The sequence below is a fragment of the Excalfactoria chinensis genome, chromosome 2, assembly GCF_039878825.1.
Source record: "Excalfactoria chinensis isolate bCotChi1 chromosome 2, bCotChi1.hap2, whole genome shotgun sequence".
In the NCBI taxonomy this organism is placed as follows: domain Eukaryota; kingdom Metazoa; phylum Chordata; class Aves; order Galliformes; family Phasianidae; genus Excalfactoria; species Excalfactoria chinensis.
In genome coordinates this window covers 123742268-123751600 of record NC_092826.1, presented here as the reverse complement: position 1 = coordinate 123751600, position 9333 = coordinate 123742268, and the positions used below count along the sequence as shown (strand labels likewise).

The following is a 9333-nucleotide window of genomic DNA, read 5'->3' as shown; positions in this document are numbered from 1 at the left end:
TTCCCACCCACCCAAGATAACAGGATACCAGTGGCATAGGGGTTGGCTTTGGAAAGATTTTAATAGCTTCTTGGAATAAGTAAACTAAAATTCAAATATAAATATTAATGATTATTCCTTTACCAACTTTAAGATTTATCATAACTGACAGCTCTTAGCATGTTTTTTTTTTTTCCCTCTTAGAAATGCTCTAAATCTCCTTTCAAAAAATAAATATATATATATTCACAAATATAAAATATACTTTTCTTTCATGAAAGATGACAAAACAGAACTAGTTCAAAACATTGGGTGAATACATTATATCTGTTTATTTTTCTTTAAAATCTTTTTATTTCAAACCTCACGGTGTTATTTATGCTGACTTTAAGTAGTGATGTTTAAACTTGGCAAAATATTTATTACAGCAGTTAGAAGCCAAGGCCATAGGTTAAATATGTAAGTGCAACATTTGCTCACTAAGTAAGAGAAGAAAATATTATCCATGAATCTGAGGAACATTTTGCTGATTTGAGGAAAGAACAAAATTAAACAAGAGCATATCAAAGTTTAGCTTGATTGATGATCAAAACTATGATGCTTCCGTTTCTACCTTCCTTTTCATTTTTGTCCTTTTTCACCTGTTTGTTATTCAGAACATTTTTTAGTGTCCTAAAAAAAAAAAATAATAAAATTAAGAAGCTTTAAGAGCAAATTCTGTTCTAGTCTCTGAGGTAAAGCCTTCTTTATGTAAAAACTGAGTCCCTGTAACTTATCAATGAAAACTCTTACTAGAGTTTTGGGTATTTTAAGGAGTAAAATCAAGAGAACTGGGAACCTTGACCTAATCCGTTTCTAAACTTACTTCTGAGGTTAATTCTGTCATATTCATGCATCCTTTTAAGTAACTGGTAGACAATGATATAACTGCAAGCACAGAATTGCTAACATTCCCCTCTGTAAAACCCTTAGAGAGTAATACAATTATTTGCAAGGCATACATGTAGGGAGAGTGGCATAAGGGGACATCTTACTTTCCCCATTTATAAGTTAGAAAATATTTTCTGTAATAAAGGAAGGTGGAAAAAAGCGTATAATTAACTTCAGCTTACAAAATTAATTTACCAAATACTAGTTGAAGTTGATAGACTCACCACCACAAAAATCTGAAGGAAGTGAAATTACAGATCAAAACTAGATCCTGTCATATAGCAAAACCATGATGTTTGCTTTTCTTTACAAACTTAACTTTGGGAGTGATAACATTATTGGTTCACAGGCTTGTCATCTAGCATAACCTTCTAGTTTGAGCAGCATTAATACTGAATTTGGCATTTGCTATAATGAGCATTTCCAAAGTCAGAAAAAATCCAACTTTATTTTCATGCAGATAGTACACTTTTAGATCAAAGGTATTGACATGAAATATTGGCACAAACTACACTTAAAAGAAGATATATCAGATATATCTGCACAATGAAATAAACATCCTCTTGAACTAAAGCATTTACAAGTTACACCTCTTTCAGATTTTTGGAAAAAAACTAGATGAATCAGCATTTTTGAATACAGAAAGAAAACATATGACAGATGAGCCAAAATTTAATAAGTGATCATAGGCAAGATCCTGTAGAACCATGAGAGGCCAATTCAGAAGAAGCAGAAGTACCAGAAGCAGAACAATCGGTAGCATTTGTTATTTGTAAAAACTGTGTAATAACTGCTAAAATCCCCTGAATTATATTCTGCACCCACTAGCAGCAAACTCCCAGTCAACTGTCAGCATCGCTTCAGTACAAGCAGCTTTTTTTAGTAGCAGGAAGTGTGAGAGAATGTAAACTTTATTAGCATTTTTGTTTCAGATTGTAAATGCTATTATGGAAACTCAAGGCATTTGGTAGATTTGGTAGCCCTGGAACAAAGACAGCTAAGCCAGAGCTGAAAATGTGAAACTTTGTCTTTTTGTAATATGATCCATTTAAGAAGTTTTATAGGAACGTAACCCAAATTGCTACCAAGTGCTTCACTTGTTTAAAAGTTATGAACATATGCAATAATTTTAAAAATAAAGCAAGAAATGCAGGCCAAATTAGTTCACCCACTGATAATCAGATAATCTTTAACTTCAAGAAAAGCATGCAAGACTCCTTAGTTGGATAGTCAAGTTGAGCCCGTAATACTGGCTTTTCCAATTCAACTGACATTAGTGAGATGAGCTATATTTTATTTGTGCATTAATTTCCACCATTTGTAAGACACAGAACGCATACACTGATAGAGGCAAACAGTTTAAGGAATTAATATTTGATGCAGTTTGAGTGTAGCCCAGCTCCCCTTAAATCCAGTGAAAAGCTCTATAGTTCCTACAACAGGCTTAAAGTACTTAAGGAATTTAAAATCTGTAGAAAGTTTGCACACCCCTAAGATTAATCTTCTGTTTTGCTAGCAGCCAATAAAATACAATACAAGGTCAAGTTCAAGTGAAAAAAGGTTCAAGCCAGCAGTCTCACTGCTGAGTTTCCCAGTAGCTGTTTGCAAACAAGCTATTCAGCTCAATATTTTATGTCTTGCTTCACAATGGGCTCAAGGTTTAGAATTTATGATTAAAATGGGTTTTAGGATAAATATTAAATTCCCTCAGTTCACCAACATGTTGAATACATACCTCCACCTGTCATAAAGGCACAGTAACAAAGAAATATTTCAAACTCATACAGAAGTATTTGATAATATACAGACTTTTCTACAGTATGATGTCTTAACAATGGAAAGATACTGAATTTAATTCTGAGAACATTGAATCTGTTTTGTTTATGAACAGTAAAAGGGATGTTTGTATGTTACCTGAAACGTAAGAGCACTTTGTTGGTAGAGTATATCACATGAAGATGCTTAATGGGAACTGTAATTCTAAATAACAGAAATTGAAATTAGAGGGCAGATAAAAATCCCTGAGACAAATGATATGTAGCTGAAAATTTTTGCTCTGGTACTTCATGTACAGAGTTAGTTACAGCAAACAGAGTTATGTATTTTGTTCAGGAGAAGCAATAGAGAACATGAAGAGATACTAGAGAAAAATAAAAATGAAATAAAAGAAAATGAGGAGTACATACATAAAAAGAAAGTGCATGAAAAAGGAAAGCATGATATCATATTTGATATCAGGTTGCGATTTCAGATTAAACACATTCTGCAGTTACTCTCTCTTACAACCTGTGAAGTGAAAGAAGTGAAATCAACTCTAATCACACATCTCAGAGATGACTTCTTTAAGAACAGCCCTATTCATCTTCAGACAGAACAAACCCCTTGAATTCAGTAGAATTTTTGGAGCCACACTAATACTCTTCTGGTTTTGGCAGACACCTCCTCCATTCCTCCCTGTGTCCCCACTGTCTGCCAGCTTGAGTTGAATGATCAAAGCTATCCCCCAGGTTGTGATTATTTTCCCCTAGGTGAAGGGAAACTTCTGGATCTCTATCTGTGTACAAGACTCTGATAGGATGTCAGTTTCCACAGGAGTCATAGAAACTGTGTCACCTATAAGGATTTCATCACCCTCCCACACTGATGGAAAAGGATAGGGTCAGAGTTATTAGGCAAGAACTGACAGGTGAACAAACAGCAATGGATTCAGTTGTCTGTATGTTCCTGTTATATGCCATTTTTTACACCCTGAACACCCAAGACTTTTACACAAGACTAGCAGATGCCAGCAAGGACCTAACTGTGCTGTTGGAGTGCTAGCTAGAAGCCAAGAGAGTAGTGCTAAGGAAATGAAAAGCACTAGGCATTTTGGCACTTTTTTTAGCTGGTACTGTGAATATATGTGCTTAGATTTCTTAGATTTCCAGATCTTTAAATCTTCCACTTTAAATTTTATCATTACTGTAAGAATATCACAAAATTTCAAAGGTTTAGTTTGTACTGTTATTCTGAATCAACAGCCACCTACTACAGTTGTCATTGATATCTGTGATAACAAAGGCAGAAAGATATTTTTACTTGTTTTACTCTACTTTTCATGTTTGTTATGAAATCATGCCTGTTAAATATATCCTTTATTGGCACCAAAGCAGATTCACAGAACGGGTAACAAGTTTTCACACTACCAAGAGTATATTCTTAGGTAGTTCTCTGTCTTAATAAAGCCCATATTTTTAAATCTGATAGACAGAAATGCTCTATGTGTTGATTTACTGCCACAAATTTATAAGGTCTCAACTTCAAATCATGATCATAGAATCATAGAATTACCCAGGGTGGAAAAGACTTCGAAGATCATCTAGTCCAACCGCAGCCATAGTACCCTAACTCTAACAACCCTCTGCTAAATCATATCCCTGAGCACCACATCCAAATGGCTCTTTAACACATCCAGGGAAAGTGACTCAACCACCTCCCTGGGGAACCTATTCCAGTGTTTAACTACCCTTTCTGTAAAGAAGTTTTTCCTAACATCCAACCTAAATTTACCCCTGGTGCAAATTGAGGCCATTTCTCCTCATCCTGTCACATGTCACCAGTGAGAAGAGACCTGCCCCACTTTTACTGTAAGAACCTTTCAGGTTCTGGAAGAGAGCGAGCGATAAGGTCTCCCCTCAGCCTCCTTTTCCCCAGACTAAACAGCCCCACCTCCCTCAGTCTCTCCTCACACGGCTGATTTTCTAAGCCATTCACAGGCCTCGTTGCCTTTCTCTGGACCTGCTCCAGTACCTCCATGTCCTTTTTGTACTGAGGTGCCCAAAACTGAACACAGTACTCAAGGTGAGGCCTCACCAATGCCAAGTACAGGGGCAGGATGACTTCCCTAGTCCTGCTCACCACACCATTCTTGATACAAGCCAGGATGCCATTGGCCCTCTTGGCCACCTGGGCACACTGCTGGCTCATATTCTGCCGACTGTCCATCAGCACACCAAGGTCCCTTTCCATCATGCAGCTTTCCAGGCACACCTCCCCAAGTCTGTAGGGTTGCCTGGGGTTGTTGTGACCAAAATGCAGGACCCGACACTTGGCCCTATTGAAACTCATGCCGTTAACCTTGTTCTTTCAGTACATTCATTTAATGCTGAATTTTCTGTAGAACATATAAATACAGTACAAGCCAATGCCCCCAGAACTCTCTCCTACATTAGGAGAATATTATTCCTCATTTTATAGGAAACACCACGTTGTTTCTACTACAATACAGAAAGTTTTTTAAAGATCATAATTCTCTCTGCTGAAAAACCTTCAAAACCCTAAAAATTGTACAAAATTGCAGTAATCAAAAATTGTTTTTTAAGTCTTCCTATTCATAAACTAAAATAGAAGCACCAGAAATAGAAAATATATAGAAACACTTGAACTGGAAGGACCTTACAGCCCATCTGCAGTGGGCAGCTCAGGCTGCCCAGAGCGCCATCCAACCTGACTGTGAGTGCCTCCAGGAACGGGGCACCCACAACTTCTCCAGGCAAAAGTGCCAGTGCCTCACCATGCTTTGAGTGGAAAGCCTTCCTGATACCTAATATAAATTTCCCCTCTTTTAGTTGTCCCTTCTATTTAGTTGTTCCCCTCTATTGTCCCTTGTCTTGTCTCTATCAGGCTCTGTAAGAAGCTGGTCTACCTCCCTGTTTATAAGCTCCCCCTTTAAGGGCTGAAAGGCTGCAATGAGAACTTCCCAGATACTTTCTTCTCTGGGTTGAATAAGTCCAACTCCCTCAACCCTTCTTCATAGAAGAGATGCCCCAACCCTCTGAGTATCTTTGTGGCCTTCTCCTCAAGGGCTCACTCCTCAAGCTTAGCATCTCACTGCACAATGACCACATTTCCAGAAAACGATGATGGTACGGGGATTAATCTGATGTAATATAAATGTCTAAACTAATGACTCAAGATTTATTCTGTGCACAAGCAACATTTTATACTCAAATCAATATAGCCAGAGGATTTCAGGACACATTATATTGTCACAGTGTTGACATCTGAAGCAGGTCATGACTCACACCCTAGTTCTTTTTGCTGACTATAGTACCAGTGTAAACAGCTTCACCGCTGGCAAACATATTTGCCTAAATTTAGCTGATAAATATCAGCTTCAGTGTCTGTGAGGTATTTTTGTTTTCTTGTGTAGATCCATTTTTCCACTGTTGCAGAAATGAAATGAACTGGGGGCATTTTCCTTACGAAAAACCCACACCTTTTTATAAAACAAATACAATTAAAGCTAAACCTCATAAAAGCAATCCATTACTATCATAAATAAAATCGGAATTGGATAATGGAGCAATTATAGTTCCAGTTAACTTTTGTTGAAACTTTCTGTCACTTGCTTAGCATATATTAACATTAGGTTCTAATGTGGGTAATAAATAATCCACATCTTTATTTTGTCCTTTTGTGTTTTCAGAAAGGTTCTAAAGCTTTAATATTTCTCATCTCATGCTACAGAGATTATGGTATAATACCTGCATCAGATTCTAATATGAGTACCTAAAAATTCCTTATCCTTTGTGCCTGCCTGTGATTTAATGCAATACTGACTGTTAAAAATAGACAAGAAAGTTAAAATTCAATGAGATACGTAAACATCCCTTGTTTTTTTTTAAAGCCTCCTTGGCTTTCTCTTTTCTATATTTCCTTCAGAGAAATGTCTCTAGCGTAAGTTCAAGAAGCAGGCATGTATAACACTGTGATTCTGAGGACTACTTTTTTCCTATCAACATGAAAAAAAGTAATTTTAGTGTCACATTGGGTTCTTTTCAGCAGTTCATTAAGCCAATAAAAATTCTCACTGACACCTCTCCTTCTTCCTAAGAGGAGAAGCAAACAAAAGTAACTTCTATCAGCACTAGCAATCAATCCTCACATTGATTTTGCGTCATGATCTGAAGACTGAAGAGAGAGAAGTGTTATGTGACTGAATGAATTTACTGAACATCCCAAGCTTCTGAGGAGCAGGATCAAACCCATTGCACAAAGATAAGGGCTGCTCCTGTTGTACGTGCTACCTCTTCCTTTGGCTCTGGGAGAAGGATGTGCCCAGTGTTTCAATCAGGCTCATTCAGGCTGATACATGCTGATCCCATGCTGATCTTGGGTAAAGAGGGAGAAGGTTATACATTGCACAGCTCCCCAGGCACAGCCAAGTGTGAGAGCTAAACTAGCATGAATGGCCGTAGAGATAAAAATAAGAAACCTCATTCTTTATCTCATATCCATTGGCTTGCTTTGACATAAAATAAGTCTGATCATATCAACACATCAGGAGAAAGAAATAAATGGCTTAAGCTGCTATTTTTGTTCCACAAAAAAATCTATGAAACTTTAAACCTGTGAGTGTGTCAGGGTCACGGAATAAGACACACAATGGTCTTCAAAGCCTCAAAAAGTCTATACTTACACAACTTCCAACACCTTTACTTTGAGAATAAGCATCCTCCCTTGCATCCTTTTACCCTGATTCTCCTAATACTGACAGAAGGACCAACATGCATTTCAATGTCACAGGCCCTGCAAACTTCTGCAAGCTTTCTTTGGTGTTCTTCTGAAACTTTCACAGAGAATCAGTGTAGACACTGATAGTGAGTACAACATTAGATCCAAGTTACTGTAGTTTATGCATCCATCAGTGCTTGTAAGGACAGAAGGAAGTCTACAGCGCTAAAATTGGTGCTGTTGTCTACATATTGTTCCAAAGAGATATGTGGATCTATGAACTACAGACCATCAGAAGGAAAAGGCTACTTAGAGAATCTTTGGATCTGGTTTCTGCATCTGAGCATTTTTCCCTTAAGCTGTGGGATGCCCAGATAAGACTGGGAAAAGGAGCTCTCTAAATTCTGCAGAACTCCTACATAAAATTTTAGCAAACTCTTCAGGGAGGAAAGAGTACATCTAAACTTTGATATTTGACCAGTGTTACATCCTTAACTGCAAAGAGAAAGAACTGAGTGTAGTTGAAAAAAACTCTATAAAGAGGATCAGAAAACAGATTAAAATCATATATACTCATTGCCTCTAACAAAATGAGTAAGTTTTATTAACAGCAGTGAGTTTCAATAATTTACTTCTAGTAGAAAAAAACAATTGTTGTCTCCAGAAGTCTGGATGTAGAATAATTTTTTTTTTTTTTTTTTTTTTTTCTTCTCCTAAATGCTTTCACAACAGACCACAGCAATAAGAGCAGTCACCTTGGCCCCCATTAGAGAGCGTAATAACCACTATTTTAATGTTGACAGCTTCATTCAGGCAGACCAAGAATTCCAGAATATATCAGTGGTTATACAGGGTAATTTAAGACCACTTTGTACCTATACAACAGAGAAAGCACACCACAGGCTAAATCTACAGCCACATTGTGTCACAGATAGACTTTTGCTACTGCATCTTGAAGAAGAGACTGTTGGGAAAGACCAAAGCAACACAAAATATTGATCAGAACAAACAGAAAGCAGTAGAGTAACTACATCAGCATGCAGGACCTGAACCCCAAGCCTCTTCTTCAGCTTGAGAGAACAGAGCTTCTAAATAACACTAAGTTATACTAAATGTAAACCAGAAGTTACCTTAGCTTCATCGGGGCTACTGTGATTGCTTCTTGTTGGGTGTTCTTTGGATGCCATCATTCTCCTGCAGCAGGAAACAGCCCTCCTGAGCTTGCCCAGTACTACATAAAATAGCAGCTGCAAGAAACCACCCCCCCAAACACAACACCTCACCCTACTTAACAGAGAGCTTACAAAGTAAATTCCCCACTCCCTCCTCAGGTGTCCATGATTTTAGTTTAAAAAGCTATCAGGAATGGAAGTTTGAATACAGATGTTTCAAATAAGAAAACTGAATGCATCCAAAATGCTGCATCATTAAATGTTTATACTTTTAAATGTGCCAAGTCCAATTAATGGGTCTCCTTTCCCTTTGGAATAATTCAGTAGTTTGCTGCTTCTTTTCTCTTTTAAAGGAGACTTAAATTATTCATTTATTGGTCATTTTTTCCTACTCCCAGTTCCCTATATATTTTCTTGCATTCATCTCTTATGTATCATTCTCAGTAACATTTCAGTCACCTGTAAGAGAAAAGTTTGTCATCTGAGAGACTTTATTTAGCATCTCTATTTTGAAGCACCTCCATTATCTAAAACAAGTAGGATGAAAAACAAAAACAAACAAACAAACAAACAAACAAACAAACAAAAAAAAAAAAAAAAAAAAAAAAAAAAAAGCAATCCCTGTCTACTACTTTAATATAAGAGAATTACCTCCATGACAAATAGAATCATAGAATGGCTTGGGTTGAAAGGAACCTAAGGATCATCAAATTTCAATGCTGCTAACTTTTAGGAAAGATACAACAATAGCTTTAGA

At 37.0% G+C, this 9333-nt stretch overlaps 1 long non-coding RNA gene across 1 annotated transcript; it reads right to left on the bottom strand.

Annotated features, from left to right (window-relative positions):
- Positions 1–352: 352 nt before the first annotated feature.
- Positions 353–8662, bottom strand: LOC140249245 (uncharacterized). The gene is made up of 3 exons (XR_011902976.1): positions 8535–8662; positions 2824–2889; positions 353–651 (listed from the first exon to the last, which is right to left on the bottom strand). It is a non-coding gene; the product is annotated as an uncharacterized lncRNA (long non-coding RNA).
- Positions 8663–9333: the final 671 nt, after the last annotated feature.